Source organism: Oncorhynchus keta, chromosome 8, assembly GCF_023373465.1.
Source record: "Oncorhynchus keta strain PuntledgeMale-10-30-2019 chromosome 8, Oket_V2, whole genome shotgun sequence".
NCBI classification, from domain to species: domain Eukaryota; kingdom Metazoa; phylum Chordata; class Actinopteri; order Salmoniformes; family Salmonidae; genus Oncorhynchus; species Oncorhynchus keta.
Genome location: NC_068428.1, coordinates 21,389,613 through 21,415,437, shown reverse-complemented (window position 1 = coordinate 21,415,437; position 25,825 = coordinate 21,389,613). Strand labels below are relative to the sequence as shown.

Genomic DNA, 25,825 nt, shown 5'->3' with positions numbered 1-25,825 from the left:
CAGACTATATACAGGGGGTTCTGGTACAGAGTCAACGTGCAGACTATATACAGGGGGTTCTGGTACAGAGTCAACGTGCAGACTATATACAGGGGGTTCTGGTACAGAGTCAACGTGCGGGGGCACCGGTTAGTCCAGGTAATTGAGGTAATATCTATATGTAGGTAGAGTTATTAAAGTGACTTATGCATAGATAATAACAGAGAGTAGCAGTGGCGTAAAAGGGGGGCAATACAAATAGTCTGCGTCGCCATTTGATTATATGTTCAGGAGTCTAATGGCTTGGGGGTAGTAGCTGTTTAAAGCCTTTTGGACTTGGCGCTCCGGTACCGCTTGCCGTGCGGTAGCAGAGAGAACAGTCTGACTAGGGTGGCTGGAGTCTTTGATTTTTAGGGCCTTCCTCTGACACTGCCTAGTATAGAGGTCCTGGATTGTCGTGCCCTCTTCACAACCAAATAATTCACTGTGTGTGGATTACAGAAACTGCTAAATTATCATATATAATATTGCCGTATGCTTTTGATCAATGCCATTATCATGCATTTGAATTAAACACTGGGGTCCAGTGTCAGTAAGTGCATCTTGGCAGTTTGCCTTCTGAGTAATGTGGTGACAACATGGAGGCAGGCTCCTGCCAGGTGAGCTCTCATTGGCTCTGTGTTGTGTTGGACACGTGGAGGTCATTGTCTTGCCTGATAATAAAAGGGACTGAGTTATAGGGCTGATCTCTCCTGCCAGTATCAACTGCAACACACATGAGGAGCCACATCAATCACTCACCTCCCAATGGAGACCAGATGGTTCCTTACTTCAAGGGTAGAATGTGCTATCAGACCCTGTTGGTTTTGAACCAAGGCCAGTCCACACAGACCGAGCCATTTGCCAACTTGGTTGCAGTTTTAGAATTCTTATGGGTGCCATGTTGGCAGCAAAGGTCATGGAAACAGGTTGTTTAACTTATGTGGTTTGCAATAACGTAATTTTCCACATAGTAAAACAGGTATTTGGATACAGCACCCCAAATGTCTTACATTTTTTAAAACCCATGGAATAGGAGTATAAAACGACCTTCCTCAAGATTATCATTGGGTTATTTATGATGCTCTTGGAGACTGTTCTGGGAGGGGCTGGGATTCCCTTCTCTGGGACCGAGAGCCTTGGAACTATTCTGACCAGCAAGGCGGGAAGCACGGCTATTTTTCACAGCTGATTCTGGACAAGGAGAGAGATGGAGATAGATAGGGGGAGGGAGAGGAATCATGTATAATGTATATATGGAGAATATACACTTCCCATGGTCATTTTATGTGGTCATACAGTATATGAATGAGTCATGAGCCCTTTTGCGAGGATGAACAATAAAGCGACATACTTAATTTCCCCTCGCTAATGATAAAAGTCATGCCAATCATTCAGCCCTCCATACTTCTCCTCTTTTCATTCTAGCACTCCTGTCCTATCTCCTTTCCAGCCCAATGACTGCATTCAAACATCCACATTCATCTCCAGTGTGTGGGCGTGAGGCTGCAGGAGATAGCTGCATTTGATAAATCAGAAAGTTAATTCAATTTAAGTGAGTCTCCTGCTCCCCGTTCCTTTGTTTTACAACTAAGAAAGAGGTCAATGAAGCTGAGGGATTTTCTCTTTTTCTTTTCTGGGGCCCATAAAAGTCAAATGAATGTCTGGCTCCTGGACTGAGTAAGGGCATTAAGGTCTTCCCTCCTTTTATGAGTTTAGACAGAATAGACTCATCAGTAGTGATGGTTCTGGCTTTTGGGTTATGGGTTAACTGTATGCCACGTTGAATAGAAGTGTGACATAAACTGCCATTCTGACGAGCTATGATTCAATAGCTAGCTAGCTACTACAGGAAAGGCTGCACAGAAAATATGTTTATTTGTGTTCAAGGTCAGGGCCGCTCTCCATCACCTAAGGCCACATTTATTTTTTTATTTTGTTTGGTTGACAGGGACATATTTTTTTCAAGTGGTGTATGTTTTTACACATTGGGACATATCCTCCATTTCGAAGGGTAATTCATGAGCACAGCGTCTTCAGGTTTCACAGTGTGTAATTATATTTTTACTGTCTCAGTGCTTAAAAACAGTTAATGCCATTCTGACCGTGAAATATCGCTTTATGGACCTTCATTTTAAGATGATAAACTGTCCTGTCACGTTTGAGGTAAATCTCACTCTCTGTCCCCTTCTCCTCTCTCCTGCTTGCTCCTCCCTATAATTGCCATTCCCTCCTGTTCCTCCCCTCCATTGAAGGACAGTAACCAGTTAATCAACCCGGTGTCTACTGACAGTATGGATTCCTCTGCCAACCTCTGTTTTTTTTCTGGATTCCTTTTTTTTACGATGTCAGTTTAGGGTTTTAAAGTCTTCTGTGCCAGCTGAATTGGCTGTAACCACACAGTGCGGTACACACACTGAATCTATAACGACCCAACGGAGCCAGGAGCCCTTACTGCCCTGGTAGGTCAGATGAGAAGAGGTGTGTGTGTGTGTGTGTGTGTGTGTGTGTGTGTGTGTGTGTGTGTGTGTGTGTGTGTGTGTGTGTGTGTGTGTGTGTGTGTGTGTGTGTGTGTGTGTGTGTGTGTGTGTGTGTGTGTGTGTGTAGAATAGCCGCATCTCTCCATATTCACATAGGCTTGGTCCTTGTATTCCTCATACAAAGCGACCATCCCTCTGTGGTCCTACTGTATCAGACCAACAGCAGTGGAGGAAACAGCACAGCAAGGTAAAACATTTCACTACTCTGGCGATAACACTGTGGATCATAAACACTTCACAGAGATAATCTCTCATCTGCACCCAGAGACCTAACAATCCAGGTGTCCCCTCTCAAACACAGCTGGGACCAATATCACACAGATTATAGCACAGGCATTCAAGTCTGGTTCAAATAGTGGTTGCCCTTAGACACAGATCCAGGATTAGGACTCCAGCCACCCTAGTCATAGACTGTTCTCTATGCAACCGCACGGCAAGCGGTACCGGAGAACCAAGTCTAGGTCCAAGAGGCTTCTAAACAGCTTCTACCCCCAAGCCATAAGACTCCTGAACATCTAATCAAATGGCCACCCAGACTATTTGCATTGCACCCCCTCTTTACACCGCTGCTACTCTCTGTTGTTATCATCTATGCATAGTCATTTTAACTCTACCTACATGTACATATTACCACAAATAACCGGTGCCCCCACACATTGCCTCTATACCAGTACCCCCCCTGTCACACCCTGACCTCAGAGAGCTTTTTATGTCTCTATTTTGGTTTGGTCAGGGTGTGATTTGGGTGGGCATTCTATGTTCTATTTTCTATGTTTTGGTGTTTCATTGTTTTGGGTTCTCAATCAGGGACAGCTGTCTATCGTTGTCTCTGATTGGGAATCATACTTTAGGTAGCCCTTTTCCCCTCCTTTCAGTGTTGATAGTTAACTTTGTTTGTGGCACTATAGCCCTGTAAGCGTCACGGTTATTCTTTCGTTTGTTGTTTTGTTGACGACATTTTAAAATCAAATCAAATGTATGCTCACCACGCTGCACTTTGGTCCACTTCTTTTGATGGCCGTGACAGTCTCGCTATTGTTATTTTACTGCTGCTCTTTAAAAACTTGTTACTTTTATATCTTATTCTTATTCGTGTTTTTTTAACCCTCCTGTTGTGTTCGTTTCATTATAGATCCATTATAAATCCATAATAATCCATATATAATCACCTAATGTTAGATTATTTTATCAATTTAAGTTATTGCGCACATGACAAGTTTTGAACTTCTATTGACCTGAGCTCATACAACTCGTTTTTGAGTTTAAAAAAAAGCATAATGTATGGATTATTTTGACTATAACAAATACTCAGATGAAACATATTGTGCTATTTATCACAGACTATTTTGAGTCTAAGTTTAACAAGGACTCTCTCCTCCTCACCAGTGTCATGATCAAAGATATGATCAAGAGCCTCACATACAGTATATTGTTTGGTCATTGTGCTGCCACAGAAAGAATTGTGAGCAAGGCCTCAAAAAAGCTTTATATACCAGAGCTGCAAGAAGTTCTGTATATTATTGAAACAATGTTGCGATTGTTTGTGAGACTGCCAACAGGTGTTGTTCCCGTGGGGGAAAGATTCTATTGGGGAAAGGTTCCCGTGGGGGTTGACATGGAAGCAAAGAAGGGGAGTGAGGTGTGTGTGTGTGCTCAAACACACATGCATGTGTGGGTCTGGGAGAGGAAGGGTGTCCATCTGAGGAATGGGCATGTGCCTGAACTCAATTTTATACACTAATTGTAGTCTCACCAATTCATGTCTAATGACTGGTCATTTTTGATCTGGAACACCACAGGTGTACAAAAGTTAAATAAAACACCCAAAATGTAATGAAGACCATCAAAATGTGTTTTGTGTGTTCAGATGCCCTGTGTGGACAAAGTCATGAAACCTTATGACAATCAAAATTAACTAAATTTTTCAGAGAGAACTTGTAAATCGGCCGAATTGGACCGGAACACAACAGGAGGGTTAAACTGCACTTTTGGTTAAGGGCTTGTAAGTAAGCATTTCACTGTAAGGTCTACAGCTGTTGTATTCGGCGCATGTGACTAATACAATTTGATTTGATTTGAGTTTACTCTTCCCATACCGTAACCTGAAAGATTACCCAGCTAGCACATTCGGAAGTTGTGGGAACGTGACTTTAAATGGAACCATGAAGAAACCTGTAGAAAACATGAATTTGACGTACTGAAATTCCCACAGAAGAAAGTTGTTTCTTAACATTCTTTGAACATTCTGAGAACATGACTTTAAATAGAACCATGAGGAAACCTGTAGGAAATTCTTATTCTTATTTGTATTTCTTTTTAAACTGCATTGTTGATTAGGGGCTCGGAAGTAAGCATTTCACTAAGGTCTACATCTGTTGTATTCTGCGCATGTGACTAATACAATTTGATTTGATTTGAGCTTACTCTTCCCATACCATAACCTGAAAGATTACCCAGCTAGCACAAGTTATGCTACTGAGATTCCCACCTACAAAACACATGGTTCTCAGAACGTTACGTGCTAGCTGGCCATCCTGCACCTTTCCAAGAAAGTTGTGGGAAGGCTGTATGCAAAATAACCATAGGACGATCACGCTTTCACCAAGCTCTAAGAAACATATGGTTCTCAGAACGTTATGTGCTAGCTGGGTAGAGAGAGAAATGCAAAATGGACCTTCGATCAGTGTCTAGGCAGGGGCTACATTCTCAGGTCCAGGTCCATCCCAGCTGGGTCCATACAGATAACGGCTGTCCATCTCTCTGGAGGCAGACTGCTTGTTTGTAGTCCGTCAGCTGTAGTGGCTTATAGAGATGGAAATTCTTAGGGTCTTATGAAGTTCAGTGAGGCTATGGTAGAATACAGTAATTTATGCTTTGGGTTTCACTGCTAAGCTGCGCACAACCAAAATCAAGTCCTCCAGCACTGTAGACAATTTAGACACGAGGTGATGCCATTTTTCCACTTTGGCATTTGGTGTGCCATCTCTATGGTGCTTCTGTCTTTCGTCATATTTCTATTCATCGCTCCAAATATCACCCCTAAACTCTGCCCAAATATCATCCCTCAACTCCGCCCAAATATCACCCCTCAACTCCGCCAAAATATCACCCCTCAACTCCCCCCATTCTTAACTCAATAGTTTCCCACACCTTCAACCAACATTTTATTGTCAAATAATACGCATAGTCTATCCCTAATCGCACCCTAGACCCAAGTCTCACCTCAAACTACCTTTGTCCTTGCCCTAATCCCAACCTTTCCTCCCTCTCTTTCTCTCTCTCTCTCCTATTGCCTTGTCCCATTTTCACAGAGCCAGACGTCTGCTCCCCAGCTGTACTCAGATGGCTTAGATAAGTCTATGGGCACACACATAACCACACACCACACACACACATACACCACAGGAGATTGGTGGCACCTTATTTGGGGAGGAAACAGGAACAGAATGAATACAATGACATCAAACACGTGGTTTCTATTTGTTTGGTGCCAATCCATAGGCTCTGTTCCAGCCGTCCTCCCCTCAGCAGCCTCCACTGACACACACACACACACACCACAAAAGGGATCATAAAGCTCCTTCTCGGTTTTCACTTTCCCTCTGTCTCCTCCCTCTCTTCATCCTCGATGACCAAATCAATATAAAACAGAACCCACAAACAAACAATTAACAAGCCATAACTGTGTCTGTCAGGAAATTGTCCGCTTGTGATTTAGGGACTGGGAGTGAGTAATGTGAGAGATTCAAAAGCAGTATGTGTCTCACTCAATTATACAATGTGAAAATGAGCTGAAGCTTGCTTCATTCTCTCTCCAGAGTCATTGTCGTTTCACAGCTTCCTCTTTCTCTCGCTCTCTATCTACTGTATACTCATCCATCACTGTATGTTCTACACTATACTGTTTTCATTTGTCTATTCCTTTATCCCTCTCACAAATCACATCTCCTTCCAGCAGGTTGTATGGTGGGATCCATCTCTATAGCCTGGATTTATTGAACCCATGGATTACCACACTTACACACCACCATTATGGGTATGGTATGATAGGAGGACTATTTCTTTCTTTCTCCCCATCTCGTTAGATTGGATTCAAAAGGCCATTTTTGTGTTATCTAATGCTGTATTCATAACCACGTGGGAGGTGGGAATTTACCAGTAGTGAAGTCGTAAATCATTTACATTTAAGTCATTTAGCAGACGCTCTTATCCAGAGCGACTTACAAATTGTAAATACCAGTAGTGAATTCGTACATATCCATTGGATGCATTCACATGCTCTGATCTTGCTGAGAAAGGCTGATTGGCTAATGGCCAAAAACCTATGTAAACCATAAACTAAAGGTACAGCTATCATGCTTGTGAAGAAATTACTATACTCAAAAACCCTATTAATCGATTGGATAGGTTGTTGCATTTACCTGCCAAAAATGCTGTTCTCGAGGTCATTTCCTTAGTAGGTCATGTCAGAGGTCAGCATGTGGGAGAAGTGCGAGCTCAGGATGATAGAAGAGTTGCCCACTAGCCATTAGTTGGAGGGCTGTTCAAGTGGATGTTTCCCAGTCGTATGTGCTAAATTCACACTTTCCGCTTAGTTTCAAAAGCAACATTAGTGGCTCTCAGTTATTGAATATACAGGTAACTGCTCAAATCAAGGAAATGCTTCAGTGAATGAGGGATGCAAAGTTGACAGCAGGTGCTTCCACACAGGTGTTGTTTTCTGAGTTAATGTATGCAAATCACATCCCGACATGCTCAGGGTCATAAAAATGCCCAGTTGTCCATTATTTTGGCTACCATGGCTAGATGAAGAGATCTCAGTGAGCACAGGGGGTAAGTGTGTGTGTTTATGTGTGTGTATGTCTCTCAGTCACCACATCTCAACCCAATTGAACACTTATGGGAGATTATGGAGCGGCATCTGAGATAGCGTTTTCCACCACAATCAACAAAACACCAAATTATGGAATTTCTCATGGAAGAATGGTGTTTCATCCATTCAATAGAGACACTTGTTTAATCTATGCCAAGGTGCATTGAAACTGTTTTGGCAGCTGGTGGTGACCCAACACCATATTAAGACACTTTATGTCAGTGTTTCCTTTATTTTGCCAGTTACCTGTGTGTGTGTGTGTGTGTGTGTGTGAGGTTGTTTACGACTGAAGAGTTCCTTTAAACTCAAACTAGGAAATAAGTTTCAGATGTCAAGTTTTCTGCTTCTCATGCAAGACATGACCACCACTTCTAATTGAGTTGCCACAGTACCCTGTGGTTGTTTCTGTTTTCAATTTATGTAGTTCTTCGGTCTTAAATCCAACTTGACATACAGTGTCTAGTCAAAGTCTACACACACCCCTTGCACAGTTTTCACATTTTGCTGCCTAAAAAGGGATTTAATTTTTTTATTGCATATTTTCTTTCACTTTGAAAATGTGGAGAAGGTTGTGTAGACACATGTAAGTAGGAAAAAAATGTAATGTAATCCCTTTTAAGATAATGTTACGAAGCCTGTTACAGTCATTTTAAATCCTATAATTGAGACATTACACATGAACTAGACTCCAATCTGTTGTTCACGTGCAGGTTGTGTTGCCTTGGTGACGGAGTTGGCGTGACATCAGGCATCTGACCTTAGATTAACTGTCAACAGGCTTTTGGAAGGTTCTGGGAGGGGTTTGAAGGTAACATACAGTACACGTAAGCACAGACATTATGGGAGAAGAACCCTGTTTGTCAACTTAGCCTTGGTGCGAGACGACATTCAATTCAGCATTGAAAAAAGCACAAGTTTTAGTTTGTTCCACCCTTTTAAAGCTAATTCCTGTTACTTCCTCTCTCTCTCTCCCTCTCTCTCGTTTCCTTTGCATCCTCCCCTGAACCTTATTCTCAACTCACCCTTGATTCCACAAGCGGCTGCTGAGGTGAGAATGGAGCGAATGGAATGGCATCAAATGTGTTTAATGTATTTGAAATCATTCCACTCCAGCCATTACCACGAGCCCATCCTCCCCAATTAAGGTGGCATCAACCTCCTGTGCCTGACTCCTACCCCCTGACCTCTAGGCAGAGTCAATCATGAGTCCACAGACAAGGCAGTAAATCTGTCATTACAGTGATAGAGACCTGTGGCTCAGTCCTAGGCTTTCCCACTCAACCCCTCTGGATGTATGTCGTGTCAGTCCTGTGCATCAAACTGGACTCAGAAAAGTGAACTTGAGTTGAAAGGAGATGAAAGGAGAATGCCACTCCTGCACATTTTCTTTTTTTCATAGCCTTTTTATGTTTACAAAAATGTGCAAACAAACAACAAACTGTTGATCAACCCGGTTAGTTACACATCAGAACAAATTCCTCTTCTCCACCAGCTATGAACCACACAAACATATAATGTCCTCGCCGTGCCTGAACCAAACCATTGATCAGAAGGAACATCTGATTATTCTAATAAGCACATACTTTCTCCTGGGCATAAGCGCCATGTGTGGAACGCATAAAAAAAACCTCTTTTCATTTGGCCCCAACCAAACTGCCATGGTTTGCCATAACCACGTTTTAACCGAGCCAGAGTTTCAATGGAAAACGTATCCTCCTGTTCTTCCTCATGTTTGCTTTAGAACAACATGTTTATGTGGCCGGTTAGAGGGGGATGGTCTGCTGGAGAAGCCTGACCGGCGCGGTCGCAATACCCCCTTGATTTACTATGTTATAACGACAGTGAAGAAATGCTTTAACGTGCAGTTTGTCTTTCTCTGTTGTTGTTTTTGGCTGTAAATTGTCATGTACAGCAACCAGTCTCTTTCTGATTTTCATATCTGCTCAATAACAACACGGCAGAAACACAGGCACAGGCTGGTACACACACACACACACACACACACACACACACACACACACACCACACACACACACACACACACACACACACACACAAGTTATTTTGGACATGGGTAGAATTGCATTGTCAACTGCCGTGCAAAAGCGAGACTACATATTTTCACTTATCATTCACTGAGAGGGATATAGTGCAAATTCAGTCAGTACACCTACATAAACATGCCACATCTCTGTGACAAGTATGAGAGAGAAGGCATAGCTTTGTCCTTTATCTACTAAGAGGGTCAGAATGCAAAGACCAAAATATTTCTGTCTGGAGAGAAAGGCCATCTCCTCGAAACATCTCCAGTATCTTAATTTGATCACCCTGTTGCAGGAGGAGAACATTCCTGACATGCAGGATAGGTATAACTTGTAATGTATTCAAGGTTTAAAAAGGCTTCTGGCTCAAATGATGATCTTCTCAAAGCATTTTTCTGAGAATCTCAATAGAATACCTCCACTGCTCTTACATGCAGAATAACATTACCAGGACCTCGGAGATAATGTTGCAGCATGGAGAGAGGGCTTACTGTATATTATCCATCACCAATATCACACAGACACAGCAACAAGGCTAAGGAGGAGTACAGGGATGTATTTCATACTTTATTTAGAGTTGATCTAACTTACTGTAAACACAATCCTGTAATGTTCTATAGAAACTCGGTACACATTTCCTTTAAATGTGCAATATGCAGAAATCGCTCTGCCATTTCCTAGTTGCTCAAATTCTAATAGTTTGCCTCATGTCACGATTCAGGATATGACCCAGATGCCGACACGGGAGGCAGATCGTACAGTTCACAGATGATTTATTAGAAACACAAACGTTGTTTTTCACATGCGCCGAATACAACAGGTATTACAGCGAAATGATTACTTACAAGCCCTTAACCAACAATGCAGTTTTAAGAAAAAGACTAAAAGAAAAATAACAAATAAAAGTAGCAATTGAGGTAATATATACACGTAGGTAGAGTTATTGAAGTGACTTATGCATAGACTATAACACAGTAGTAGCAGCATAAAAAGGGCTGGGCAATGTAAATAGTCTGGTTCGCCATTTGATTAGATGTTCAGTAGTCTTATGGCTTGGGGGTAGAAGCTGTTTAGAAGCCTCTTGGACCTAGACTTCATGCTCCGGTACCGCTTGCCGTGCGGTAGCAGAGAGAACAGTCTATGACTAGGGTGGCTGGAGTCTTTGATAATTTTTTGGGGCCTTCCTCTGACACCGCCCTGTATAGAGGTCCTGGATGGCAGGAAGCTTGGCCCCAGTGATGTACTGGGCCGTATGCACTACCCTCTGTAGTGCCTTGCGGTCGGAGGCCAAGCAGTTGCCATACCAGGCAGAGATGCAACCAGTCAGGATGCTGTCGATGGTGCAGCTGTAGAACCTTTTGAGGATCTGAGGACCCATGCCAAATCTTTTCAGTCTCCTTTTCAGTCTCCTGAGGGGGAATAGGTTTTGTCGTGCCCTCTTCACAGGGCTCTAAAGGTTAGAGTCCGTGTTCACACACGCAATATACTTTGAGTTTATTTATAATCTGTGAGGAAAAAATATACTTATTTTTTCTACAAGCTGAGAAACTCCAATACCATTTTCCCTCACTCTCTGTGAGTGTGTGTGTGTGTGTGTGTCCATTCCTGTGCATACAGTATATGCTTCCTTGTGTGAGTGTGTGTGTGTCAGAGAGAGACTGTGGCTTTATGGGGTGTCACAATGTTATTTTTGAGTGTGAAGCTGTCCCAATCCTTCCTTAGATCCCCTCCTTCTGGGCTCATAAGATAATCAATTTCCTCTTCAACTTCAGGACCAAACACCCCCGTAACCTAGTCGAGGAATTCTCAACTCAGTTCTCTTATATCAAGGCGGAGTTGAGCATTGAAAACTGGTCGCGCGATTTGCTAGCAACAGTCACCATCAGGCGATACTTGTAAAAGTGTCAATTCTGAAAACACTTACCTGTATCTGTGTTTGTCCTGTACAACTGAGGTCCTTCCACGAGGTGCTGAAATTCATACTTTTAATAAAAACGTTTATTGATTACAACCAGACTTTTTCCTCATTTGTGTTGCTCAACCCACTCAGCGTGAATGGGCTTGTACCAATTGAATCTTATTTTACGTAGAACGTCAAGGCTGCTATGCCTCCAGTTGAGGAACGCAAATCAGGAAAAAGTTGGACATTGTATTCAATAAAAGTTTGTATTAAAAGTATGAATTTCAGCACCTCGTGGAAGGACCAGAGTTGTATCGGAAACACAGGTACAGGTAAGTGTTTTCAGAATTTACACTTTTACAAGTATCGACTGATGGTGACTGTTGCTAGCAAATCGCGCGACCAGTTTTCAATGTTCAACTCCGCCTCGATATAAGAGAACTGAGTTGAGTGTGCCTCATCTACCCACACCCCCAAACACACACACAGCCAAGACAGGGCCCACAGTGGAAAAGAAACGTGATTAGTGATTTACTACAGTGTAGCACAATCTGTCTAGTGTTAGCTACAATGAAACTATCTCACACAGATAGAGCACAATAAAACATTCACCGGTTTCAAGACAATAACAGAGAAGAGAACTTTGGAAGGAGGGGAATTTAAGCTAAAACAGTGATGTTCCATTGGGTGGCCAGAGCCCAGAATCTTACAGTAAATTAAGGGAGTAGTTGATTCATGTCATAGGAAGTGTAGGATTAACAAACTGTGCCTTTGGCAGATCTTACAAAGATTAATGATAGTGTCTGCTGGATGCTGTTCTCCCACTGACATTTTACATGGTAGCAGAAGTTAGAGACGGAGAGCGAGAAAGAGACTGACAGTCCTCCAGCCATTATGATGGAGCTGCTTCTGATATCTTCAGCCTGGATCAGAGTTTGAATAGTTCCATCCAGTCGGTTCTAGCTTCCCTCCAACAGCAGTTGGTTTTACACCTTGACCAAACCGGCTCTGCACATGAGTCCGTGTGCTCATGTTGATTTAGTCTATTCCCAAAAGACGCATGTATGACACGCAGGTTAAAATTCCAAAATCAACTGTGAAACAACTATATTAATTTGAGGTATGGGTTGAAACACACACAAAACATTCATGGCTATTTTGCTAGCTTTCTCTTGCTATCAAATTTGTCCTGGAGATAAACATGGGTTATTATCTTACCTGAAATGCAAATGGTTATTTTATCATTGCAGAAGTTTGACACATTTTGAGTCATACAAAATCGTGTGTTCTCTATTCCGACAATTAATCCACAGATAAAAGGGAACACCTAGCTCGTTTTTAGTTATTTTTCTCAATTTAATCTCTCATAGTGCATTCTTTTTTCTTCTTCTGTGGTTTTCTTTATGGTGGTTGGCAACCAACTTTAAGGTGCATCCCCACCACCAACTGAACTAGAGTGTGTACCTCGTTCACCTTTTAATTACCCACGTGGGATAGTATGCTCATAAAAATCAATGAGTAGATGGGAAAGGCGGGACTTGCTGCGTTTCACCCGTCTAAAATAGAACCATGTTCTATTGAAGTGCCTGGCTATGCAGACGCTCGTTGAAGAGCGCAAGCAGTTTGGATGAAATGATTGAATAACATGTACAGTGCCTTGCGAAAGTATTCGGCCCCGTTGAACATTGCGACCTTTTGCCACATTTCAGGCTTCAAACATAAAGATATAAAACTGTATTTTTTTTGTGAAGAATCAACAACAAGTGGGACACAATCATGAAGTGGAACGACATTTATTGGATATTTCAAACTTTTTTAACAAATCAAAAACTGAAAAATTGGGCGTGCAAAATTATTTAGCCCCTTTACTTTCAGTGCAGCAAACTCTCTCCAGAAGTTCAGTGAGGATCTCTGAATGATCCAATGTTGACCTAAATGACTAATGATGATAAATACAATCCACCTGTGTGTAATCAAGTCTCCATATAAATGTACCTGCACTGTGATAGTCTCAGAGGTCCGTTAAAAGCGCAGAGAGCATCATGAAGAACAAGGAACACACCAGGCAGGTCCGAGATACTGTTGTGAAGAAGTTTAAAGACGGATTTGGATACAAAAACATTTCCCAAGCTTTAAACATCCCAAGGAGCACTGTGCAAGCGCTAATATTGAAATGGAATCAGACCACTGCAAATCTACCAAGACCTGGCCATCCCTCTAAACTTTCAGCTCATACAAGGAGAAGACTGATCAGAGATGCAGCCAAGAGGCCCATGATCACTCTGGATGAACTGCAGAGCTCTACAGCTGAGGTGGGAGACTGTCCATAGGACAACAATCAGTCGTATATTGCACAAATCTGGCCTTTATGGAAGAGTGGCAAGAAGAAAGCCATTTCTTAAAGATATCCATAAAAAGTGTCGTTTAAAGATTGCCACAAGCCACCTGGGAGACACACCAAACATGTGGAAGAAGGTGCTCTGGTCAGATGAAATCAAAAATTGAACTTTTGTCAACAATGCAAAATGTTATGTTTGGCGTAAAAGCAACACAGCTCATCACCCTGAACACACCATCCCCACTGTCAAACATGGTGGTGGCAGCATCAGGGTTTGGGCCTGCTTTTCTTCAGCAGGGACAGGGAAGATGGTTAAAATTGATGGGAAGATGGATGGAGCCAAATACAGGACCATTCTGGAAGAAAACCTGATGGAGTCTGCAAAAGACCTGAGACTGGGACGGAGATTTGTCTTCCAACAAGACAATGATCCAAAACATAAAGCAAAATCTACAATGGAATGGTTCAAAAATAAACATATCCAGGTGTTAGAATGGCCAAGTCAAAGTCCAGACCTGAATCCAATCGAGAATCTGTGGAAATAACTGAAAACTGCTGTTCAGAAATGCTCTCCATCCAACCTCACTGAGCTCGAGCTGTTTTGCAAGGAGGAACGGGAAAAAAATTCCGTCTCTCAATGTGCAAAACTGATAGAGACATACCCCAAGCGACTTACAGCTGGAATCGCAGCAAAAGGTGGCACTACAAAGTATTAACTTAAGGGGGCTGAATAATTTTGCACGCCCAATTTTTCAGTTTTTGATTTGTTAAAAAAGTTTGAAATATCCAATAAATGTCGTTCCACTTCATGATTGTGTCCCACGTGTTGTTGATTCTTCACAAAAAAATACAGTTTTATATCTTTATGTTTGAAGCCTGAAATGTGGCAAAAGGTCGCAAAGTTCAAGGGGGCCGAAAACTTTCGCAAGGCACTGTATGTGCATATTTATTACACAACGCTCGTGCACGCAAAGCGTACGGTGTAGTCAGCATGTTATAGAAGGGTGTACGAGGTCAGATGTCAGCCAGGACAGATCAACAGCACCCATGTGTTGGCTGTTTGTCAACAACAGAATGTGTCCAATAGATCAGGGACGACAGGACTCTGGTCTGAAGGTATGGATAATCACATATAAGACACCATATCGGAAAAGAGCATTCTGGAAGATTAACATTCTCCTAGACAAGTCGGATAAGACTTATCCAATATCCGATAAGACTTATCCTTGTGTCATTAGTATAAACCATCTCTTTGCATAGCGCTGTCGATTAGTTGTTTTGGTTGATTTTGGCTGTGTGTGTGTGTTTGGGGCAATGAGAAGCCAAGCACCAAGCCAAGATTCCATAGACTTGGCTTGTCCCTTCATGTTTTTATGTGAAATACTAATATGACACCAAGTAAGATTGGTCTATTTTCTTGTTTTCTCGCTCATAGAAATGTGGCTCTTGGTTGACTTTTTTTGCTTTATACTTGACATGAAAACATAGCAAGATGTGAACGTACGTGACATCAAAGAGGGCCAACCCACTTTCTAGTAGAGGATGCAGTGGTGAGTACAAATACTGTTTCCTGTAATAAAGAGCAGTGCACTATGACAAACGGCATCTAACGGCTTTAATGAAGACTCAGCTGCGTTCATATAGAAGATGTCACCGCGGTCTAGGACCGATAGGAATGTCGACTGAATAATCTACTTTCTACTATTTAGTAAGAGGCATGATCTATTTCTATAACAAAAGTCCATTTCTATTCTCAGCTTCTTAACTAATTGATCAAAATGTTTTTTGAAAGACAACTTTTTATCTATCCAGATGCCCAGATATTTTTAAGCAGGGGCACAGTCAATATGGACACCATCCAAAGTATATACTGTATGTTTAAATCATCAAAGTTATTTTTATGCGCTATAGTGAACAACATATACTTAGTTTTACTTGATTTCAATACACATTTCAGGTCAATAAAGTTGTTCTACAATACAATTAACACAGACTGTATATATGTGTGGATACACACACACCAACACAAAATTGTGTGCACTCTTGAAAATGACCTATTGACAACAACCCTCAAGCACTGTCTGTATTTATCATATAAAATCATCTAAATGTTGTGTTAAAATGATGCCGTATCGTCACTTTGATGATGCTTTTATCCATAGTAACCAACCGTGAATGTACACTGAGTGTACAAAACATTAGGAACAAGTGTGGTCTAAATGGCGCAGGAGAAGAAGGCAGGTGTTTTACGCGCTCCCAACCCCTAATCAAATGGCTACCCAGACTATTTGCATTGCATTACTTTAATTTCGTATTCTTATTCATATTTTTTAAAACTGCATTGTTGGTTAGGGGCTCATAAGTAAGCATTTCACCGTAAGGTTCTGTTGTATTCGGCACATGTGACTAAAAACATTTGATTTGACCTTCCTAATAATTGAATTGCACCCCCTTTTGCCCTCAGAAGAGCCTCAATTCGTCAGTGCATGGACTCTAATTGTTGTCAGCCTTCAACAGGGATGCTGGCCAATGTTGACTCCAATGCTTCCCACAGTTGTGTCAAGTTGGCTGGATGTCCTTTGGCTGGTGGACCATTCTTGATACACACCGGAAACTGTTGAGCATGAAAAACTCAGCAGAGTTGCAGTTCTTGACACACTCAAACCCGTGCACCTTGCACCTACTACCATACCCTGTTCAAAGGCACTTAAATATTTTGTCTTGCCAATTCACCCTCTGAATGGCACACACACACAATTTATGTCTCAATTGTCTCAAGGCTTAAAAATCTTAATTTAACCTTTCTCCACTACTTCATCGACACTGATTGAAATGGATTTAACAGGTGACATGAATAAGGGATCATAGGTTTCCCCTGGAATTACCTGGGTAGTCTATGTCAAGGAAAGAGGTATTCTTAATGTTTTGTGCAGTCAGTGTTTAACCTATTCAGCACGTGGCCCATGCTCCAGCCAACTGAGCCATCTGAACTGTAGTAGCTCCCTCACGAGTGGCACAGCGGTCTAAGACACTGCATCTCAGTGCCAGGGGCGTCACTACAGACCCTGGTTTGATTTCAGGCTGTATCACAACCTGTCGTGATTGGGAGTCCCATAGGGCGGCGTACAATTGGCCCAGTGTTGTCCGGGTTAGGGTTTGGCCGGGGTGGTCCGTCATTGAAAATTTGAGAATTTGAGAAGAATTTGTTCTCAACGGACATGCCTAGTTAAATCAAATGCAAAATGACTCAACCCAGATCCAAAGAGTTTCACATTCCGAACCTCGTCACATACTGTTCACCTTATTTTGTCCAACTGTTGTTGAGAAACACTCACTGGTGTGTTCTTTGACTTTTCTCAGGCTCTCTCTGCCTCCATCTGGGTCAAATCCATCACAGCTTTTCACAAGCTCCCTGGGTGTGCCAGACACGGGGGAAAGGTCCAAAGAAAACTATATATTTTTAAGTGTGTTGTTTTTATGGTTGACATGGACTGGGGCAGGCAATTAAACATAACCTCTTTCCCTCCCAACAAGTTGGACGTGAATGAGATCTCCAGAGATATCAGGGAATATGTTACTGATTCCTTGAAATCTGTGTTTATTTGTGTCTGTCTTTAAGTTGAAATCTGTGTTTAATTAAAGTTACATGTATATCACACAACATGAATCACGAAGATGGATCTCATGTTAAAATTTGGGCCTGTAAAAATGTGTGTAGAATATTAGAACAACTGCCCCTAAAAACCAACGACTCAATAAGAAAATAGCCTATGTGGCAACAATATGTGTAATTTATTCTACTGTCAAAATTGACTACAAAGTGTAAATAGGATAATTTTGGTCAAAAAGTCAATCTCATCCAAAACTGAGTTTTGTGAGACTTGTGGTCATGACTGCATCACAACGTAAATGAAGTTTAGGTTTATTACAATCCTGCCCACATGCTCACAGACGGCAGCACACAAGTCATCATCAATTCGGAGTGCAGCTACATACGACCCAATCATATCCCTATGGGGCCTGCTCGAGACCATCAGTAAATTACACAATGTACGTGGAACAATATATTCAAATTACAATAGCTCCAAATTTCAATGACTTCAAAACCTAAAACCAACTATACATTTGAGAAATTCATATACAAATGTTGAAAGCAATCAATGAGAAACTAAAAGGTGTGCAACATGAAAATATTGTTTTCAATGTGTAATCTAGCCCCAGAGATTAGCTATCCAAAGTCAAACCAATTTTGCCACGGTAACACACGAACCGGCTGAGAACTAATTGGCAAAATAACTTGGCTAACTATTCCCAACACACACAAGAGGTACCCACATCAAACCACATCCCCAAAACAACTCTTATTTAACCAAATGTAAAACGAGGTCAAGTCAGGAAGTCTAGTCGTCCTTTGAGCATCTTAATTCTATGAATGTCTCAAATCAATTTTACTTCTGTCTTAGGTAGTATATGAGATGCTTTATTAGGCTTCTCACTGACATTATCAGTTGCATGGATTTGTGGGTGCATCTGAATGACTTTTGAGTGAGTTTTTTCATGTTCTGATATCCCTAAGTTATGGACAGGGTAATAATATGGAGGATGAGGCCCATATCCTGTAGTCTATATTAGTCTCTCTAGCGAGCAATAGGGGGATTGGGACATTGCACATTAATCTCTTCTTCTTTTCATTTGAGTTCTTCTTCATCCTGTGTGTTTTTGTGTATAAGTCACCCAGCAGATGTTATTTTGCAACAAGGAAGACCCTTCCATCTTGCCCATCATAGAGAATTTTAACAGTGGAAATACAGAGAAACACACAGAGCACTGGCTTCATGAGAAACCAGAGGTACTGTTATAGTAAAACCTGTGATAAATTCCATCGCAACACCCAGGGACACACACTTGTAGAGCAGTGGAAATAATTGTGTGTGTGTGTCCAAGGGTGTTAGTTTGAGTTGCATATTGGGTGGGGGTGGGGAGGTCAATGTGTCCTGAGATCAACATCCTTCTGGGGGGGTCCGGGGGCCCTGGAGATTTGTGACCCAATTCAGGAAACTAGGTGTATGTCGCAAGTCACGACTTCACAGGGGCCGTTTGAACATAAAACACTTTTTTTCTAATCAAAATGCTTTTTCTTTTGGCTGAAATGCCTTCTTGAACATGTGAACTTTCACGTACCTTAATAACAAACTTGTATGCCATCTGTAAATACAAATAAAATTGTTCAATTACGAGCCTTGTTGGTTAAGCCACAGAAAAAGGTAGCAAACTTCTGTGATTGGCTGAGATTATGAGTGTGGGCTAGACATGCCGAGAAAGGAGTTCAGATTGGTCTGACATAGAAGCTCGTCAGTCTGTGTTGGTAATCCTGTCGAACATGTCTTTTTTTAAATTAATTGTGTAGTGGAGCTGCATAAGTGCTGCTCTCCACTTTCTGGAGGATCAAGTTTTGAAATCAGTGGAATTAGAGTATGATAGCTAAAGAGATGGAGAAAACACCTGTCTCCGGATTACATCTTCAAAACTAAGGGCAACCATGGCATGGCATTCCTGACAGGGAGGCGACTATGCACAATGATGTACACAGGTAGCGCTAGCTAACTACATTTTCAGATATTACACATTTTCTAATTTTGACAGAATTTGGTTTCATTTCAAGTTAAAGTGTGCTGTTAGCTAGATAGCTAACCTTAGCTGGCTGGCTGGCTCCCTAGCTGATGTTATTATTAGTTTCCCAGAGCCGTTTGCTGTTCTAGTTAGAGCCTAATGTTAGCTAGCTAACATTGAACATGGATGGTTAGCTCTCAGGACTTTGGCATTGTTGGCACTGTTCATTGTTGCTTAACTAGCTAACGTTGGCTGGTTGGCTAGTTAGCTAACGTGACGTGACGTGTGTACAACAATATTTATGTTGCTTCAAAACTAATTATAAGGACGAAGAAAAAAATTATCTGAACATATATTGTTCTCAAATATTTGCTGTATTTAACAATGTAAATAATAGTAGTTTGATTTGTGGTTTTGATCCATGCAGCCATTCATTCATTCACTTCACTTTTCTCCTCTTTGGCGTTAGCACCTCCATTAAGAGCGCTACTTTTTCACTAATGGTGAACACTGACTCACCGAGTGCTGCTCATCTGAAACTGTAGTTGAAAAGGAAAAGAGGAAGATCTAGATACTGTTCTAACTTTGGTGCTAGCTTAGCGAGCTAGCTAACATTAACCCTAGCTGAAATAGCCAACCTAGCATTGCATCACTCGGTATGAAACTATTTTTACACAATATTATCTCATTACAAATAGTTTGCTTGTTACACAACAACATAGGAATACATTTATGAAATTTCATGAACTTTATCTCGTTTTAAACTTTCGAAACTTCTATACGTTGGCGCACTCATGAATATAACTAGCTTCCTCTCCTCACATGCGCCGAATACAACAGGTACCTTACAGTGAAATGCTTACTTACAAGCCTTTAACCAACAATGCTTTAAGAAGTTTTAAGAATAAAAAAGTGTTAAGTAAAAAATAGAAAATAAAAGTAACAAATAATTAAACAGCAGCAGTAAAATAGCAATAGCGAGGCTATATACTATGGGGTACCGGTACAGAGTAAATGTGCGGGGACACCGGTTAGTCGAGGTAATTGAAGTAATATGTACATTCAGGTAGAGTTAAAGTGACTATGCATAGATAATAAAGAGTAGCAGCAGCGTAAAAGAGGGGTCTGGGTAGCCCTTGGATTAGCTGTTCAGGAGTCTTATGACTTGGGGGTAGAAGCTGTTTAAGAAGCCTTTTGGACTGAGACTTGACGCGCCGGTAATGCTTGCCGTGCGGTAGCAGAGAGAACAGTCTATGACTAGGGTGGCTGGAGTCTTTGACAATTTTTAGGGCCTTCCTCCGACACCGCCTGGTATAGAGGTCCTGGATGGCAGGAATCTTGGCCCCAGTGATGTACTGGGCCGTACGCACTACCGTCTGTCTTCAGTCTGGTTTTAGACCCCATCATAGCACTGAGACGGCACTTGTGAAGGTGGTAAATTACATTTTAATGGCATCGGACTGAGGCTCTGCATCTGTCCTCGTGCTCCTAGACCTTAGTGCTGCTTTTGATACCATCGATCACCAGATTGTTTTGGAGAGATTGGAAACCCAAATTGGTCTACACGGACATGTTCTGGCCTGGTTTAGATCTTATCTGTCGGAAAGATATCAGTTTGTCTCTGTGAATGGTTTGTCCTCTGACAAATCAACTGTAAGTTTCGGTGTTCCTCAAGGTTCCGTTTTAGGACCACTATTGTTTTCACTATATATTTTACCTCTTGGGGATGTTATTCGAAAACATAATGTTAACTTTCACTGCTATGCGGATGACACACAGCTGTACATTGCAATGAAACATGGTGAAGCCCCAAAATTGCCCTCGCTAGAAGCATGTGTTTCAGACATAAGGAAGTGGATGGCTGCAAACTTTCTACTATTAAACTCGGACAAAACAGAGATGCTTGTTCTAGGTCCCAAGAAACAAAGAGATCTTCTGTTGAATCTGACAATTAATCTTAATGGTTGTACAGTCGTCTCAAATAAAACTGTGAAGGACCTCGGCGTTACTCTGGACCCTGATCTCTCTTTTGAAGAACATATCAAGACCATTTCAAGGACAGCTTTTTTCCATCTACGTAACATTGCAAAAATCAGAAACTTTCTGTCCAAAAATTATGCAGAAAAATTAATCCATGCTTTTGTCACTTCTAGGTTAGACTACTGCAATGCTCTACTTTCCGGCTACCCGGATAAAGCACTAAATAAACTTCAGTTAGTGCTAAATACGGCTGCCAGAATCCTGACTAGAACCATAAAATTTGATCATATTACTCCAGTGCTAGCCTCTCTACACTGGCTTCCTGTCAAAGCAAGGGCTGATTTGAAGGTTTTACTGCTAACCTACAAAGAATTACATGGGCTTGCTCCTACCTATCTCTCTGATTTGGTCCTGCCGTACATACCTACACGTACGCTATGGTCACAAGACGCAGGCCTCCTAATTGTCACTAGAATTTCTAAGCAAACAGCTGGAGGCAGGGCTTTCTCCTATAGAGCTCCATTTTTATGGAACGGTCTGCCTACCCATGTCAGAGACGCAAACTCGGTCTCAACCTTTAAGTCTTTACTGAAGACTCATCACTTCAGTGGGTCATATGATTGAGTGTAGTCTGGCCCAGGAGTGGGAAGGTGAACGGAAAGGCTCTGGAGCAACGAACCGCCCTTGCTGTCTCTGCCTGGCCGGTTCCCCTCTTTCCACTGGGATTCTCTGCCTCTAACCCTATTACGGGGGCTGAGTCACTGGCTTACTGGGGCTCTCTCATGCCGTCCCTGGAGGGGGTACGTCACCTGAGTGGGTTGATTCACTGTTGTGGTCATCCTGTCTGGGTTGGCGCCCCCCCCTTGGGTTGTGCCGTGGCGGAGACCTTTGTGGGCTATACTCAGCCTTGTCTCAGGAAGTTGGTGGTTGAAGATATCCCTCTAGTGGTGTGGGGGCTGTGCTTTGGCAAAGTGGGTGGGGTTATATCCTTCCTGTTTGTCCCTGTCCGGGGGTGTCCTCGGATGGGGCCACAGTGTCTCCTGACCCCACCTGTCTCAGCCTCCAGTATTTATGCTGCAGTAGTTTATGTGTCGGGGGGCTAGGGTCAGTTTGTTATATCTGGAGTACTTCTCCTGTCCTATTCGGTGTCCTGTGTGAATCTAAGTGTGCGTTCTCTAATTCTCTCCTTCTCTCTTTCTTTCTCTCTCTTGGAGGACCTGAGCCCTAGGACCATGCCCCAGGACTACCGGACATGATGACTCCTTGCTGTCCCCAGTCCACCTGGCCATGCTGCTGCTCCAGTTTCAACGGTTCTGCCTGACCTGAGCCCTAGGACCGTGCCCCAGGACTACCTGACATGATGACTCCTTGCTGTCCCCAATCCACCTGACTGTGCTGCTGCTCTAGTTTCAACTGTTCTGCCTTATTATTATTCGACCATGCTGGTAATTTATGAACATTTGAACATCTTGGCCATGTTCTGTTATAATCTCCATCCGGCACAGCCAGAAGAGGACTGGCCACCCCACATAGCCTGGTTCCTCTCTACGTTTCTTCCTAGGTTTTGGCCTTTCTAGGGAGTTTTTCCTCGCCACCGTGCTTCTACACCTGCATTGCTTGCTGTTTGGGGTTTTAGGCTGGGTTTCTGTGCATCACTTTGAGATATCAGCTGATGTACGAAGTGCTATATAAATATATTTGATTTGATTTGCTCGGAGGCCGAGCAGTTGCCATACCAGGCAGTGATGCAACCAGTCAGGATGCTCTCGATAGTACAGCTGTAGAACCTTTTGAGGATCTGAGGACCCATGCCAAATCTTTTCAGTCTCCTGAGGGGGATGGATTCTCAATCGCAAAAGGCAGAAATTAAAAATATTAACAAGTATCGCAAAAGGCAGAAATTAAAAATATTAACAAGTAACAAAAGCGGGATTTACAATGTAACATTATTATACCTGTTAAACAATACTATGTCAAAAAGATGAGGTGAGGACATTGTTGGCATACTGCAGCGGTCTTTATATGTACCACAGGAGAACCAAGAAATGAAGAGTGACACCGCGGCTGTCTTTTTGGCTTTTATGTCAATCTGCAATAGTATTGTGAAAAGACAGGAACACATCAGTCTCCAATGCACCATCTGACAAATTGTTCTATACAGACGCATGAAGAAAGGTCAAACACATATCCTGTCTCACATCCCCAATACATTGCTAGGTGCTTTCAGTGTTGACAGTATTAAAGTACAACAACTCTGTAATAGAAACCAGCTACAACGTGAAATCATCTTTATCCCATTCAGACCTTAGATGGCTAAAACTACATCTCCCATAATGTAACGCTAGCATCAGTCAGCAGCTCAGCTAATGTTTGCATCACAGAAAGGCAAGCTAGCTAGCAACAGCAATACTTTTTAGCACTCTGTAAACTATATATACTATATTAATAACAACAATTAAACTCTGAAAGTTACTTGTTTCAATAGTCTCACACTCCCTTATAACAATATATACAGCATTAACCTTGGGATGTTTTATTTATTTCACATTATGGACTTCTACAAAGGAGTAATCTGCAACACATACCTTTTTCTCTCTGTGTTTTCTCAGACTGAGAACGGGAGCTGCTGGTAGTACCAGGGTGTTAGTAGGTGACGCAAGCACCCAGATGAAATAAAATACATTTAATGAAATAAAACCTGAAGATGTTAACATCATTCAGCTACTGTAGCTGCCTACTTAACATCAGCAGGCAGCACCAGTAGCGCAACAATTAAAAATAGACACCAAAATTTAAGTTCCTGGCGATCATAGCAATCTGACTCGCCCCTTCTGTCTGAACTTGGAGTATTCCTGTTCGCGGGCTTGGGCCACTGACCCTTAAAACTTCTTAGGGCTGCAATCCCGTTAACGGGATGTTATGACAACAGCCAGTGAAAGTGCAGGGCGCCAAATTCAAAACAACAATTCTCATAATTACAATTCCTCAAACATACATGTATTTTATACAGTTTTAAAGGTAATCTTGTTGTTAATCCCACCACTGTGTCCGATTTCAAATATGCTTTACAGCGAAAGCACCACAAACTATTATGTTAGGTCACCACCAAGCCACAGAATAAACAGTCATTTTTCCAGCCAAAGATAGGAGTCACAAAAAGCACAAATAGAGATAAAATGAATCACTAACCTTTGATGACCTTCATCACATGACACTCATAGAACTTCATGTTACACAATACATGTATGTTTTGTTTGATAAAGTTCATATTTTATATAAACAAATCTGAGTTTATATTGGCGCGTTACGTTCACTAGTTCCAAAAACATCCTGTGATTTTGCATAGCCACATCGATTCAACAGAAATACTCATCATAAATGTAGATGATAATACAAGTTATAAACCTGGAATTATAGATATACCTCTCCTTAATGCAACCGCTGTGTCAGATTGTTAAAAAGAAACTTTACGGAAAAAGCATACCATGCAATAATCTGAGACGGCGCTCAGAAATATAATACAATTAGCCACCATGTTGGAGTCAACAGAAACCAGAAATTGCATGATAAATATTCCCTTACCTTTGATGATCTTCATCAGAATGCACCCCCAGGAATCCCAGGTCCACAATAAATGCTTGGTTTGTTCGATAATGTCAGTTATTTATGTCCAATGAGCTACTTTTGTTAGCCCGTTTGGTATACATATCCAAACGCTTGTGTATTTCTTCGGACAAAAACCAAAAACTTCAAAAAGTTATATTACAGTTCGAAGAAACATTTCAAACTAAGTACAGAATCAATCATTAGTATGTTTTTATCATACATCTTCAATAAAGTTCCAACCGGAGAATTCCTTTGTGTCTTAAGGAGGAATGGAATGCAAGTCGATATCATGTGGAATGCATGTGACCAGGAAATGGCTCTCTGCCAGTAAGCTGACTCATTCAGCTCTTATTCAGTCCCACAACACAGCAGAAGCCTCATTCAAGTTTCTAAAGACGGTTGACATCTAGTGGAAGCCCTAGGAAGTGCAACTTCATTCATATCCCAATGTGAATTCAATTGGGCCTGGTTTTAAAATCACTTCCTGTTTGGAGTTCTTCTCAGGTTTTTGCATGCCATATGAGTTCTGTTATACTCACAGACATCATTCAAACAGTTTCAGAAACTTCAGAGTGTTTCCTATCCAATACTATTCATTTTCATATATTAGCAACTGAGACTGAGGAGCAGGCCGTTTACTCTGGCCATCTCTGGGCACCTTTCATCCAAGCTACTCAATGGTGCCCCTGCAGCCATAAGAAGGTTGTTCTGTTCTGCGTTGTGTACTATTATAATCATTTGAAGTTTGTTGGAATAACCGTTTTAACTCTCCTACACACCCCTTCTTTATTTCAGCAAACTTTAAGACATAAGGTAAGTGTTCTTCCTCCACAGGGGTAACCTTGACCAAGAGTCGTCCAGAAGGACAGCAAAGAGACTTTGCCAGGTAGAAATATGCCGATATACATACAACCTATG

At 41.8% G+C, this 25,825-nt stretch overlaps 1 protein-coding gene across 1 annotated transcript in view; it reads right to left on the bottom strand.

Annotated features, from left to right (window-relative positions):
• Window positions 1-22,568, bottom strand: part of LOC118386999 (elongation of very long chain fatty acids protein 4-like) — a 106,203-nt gene extending 83,635 nt beyond the window's left edge. Inside the window, exon 1 of the mRNA XM_052523830.1 lies at window positions 22,352-22,568. The gene's annotated coding sequence lies outside the window, so the exon portion shown is untranslated. The remainder of the gene's footprint in view (window positions 1-22,351) is intronic.
• Window positions 22,569-25,825: the final 3,257 nt, after the last annotated feature.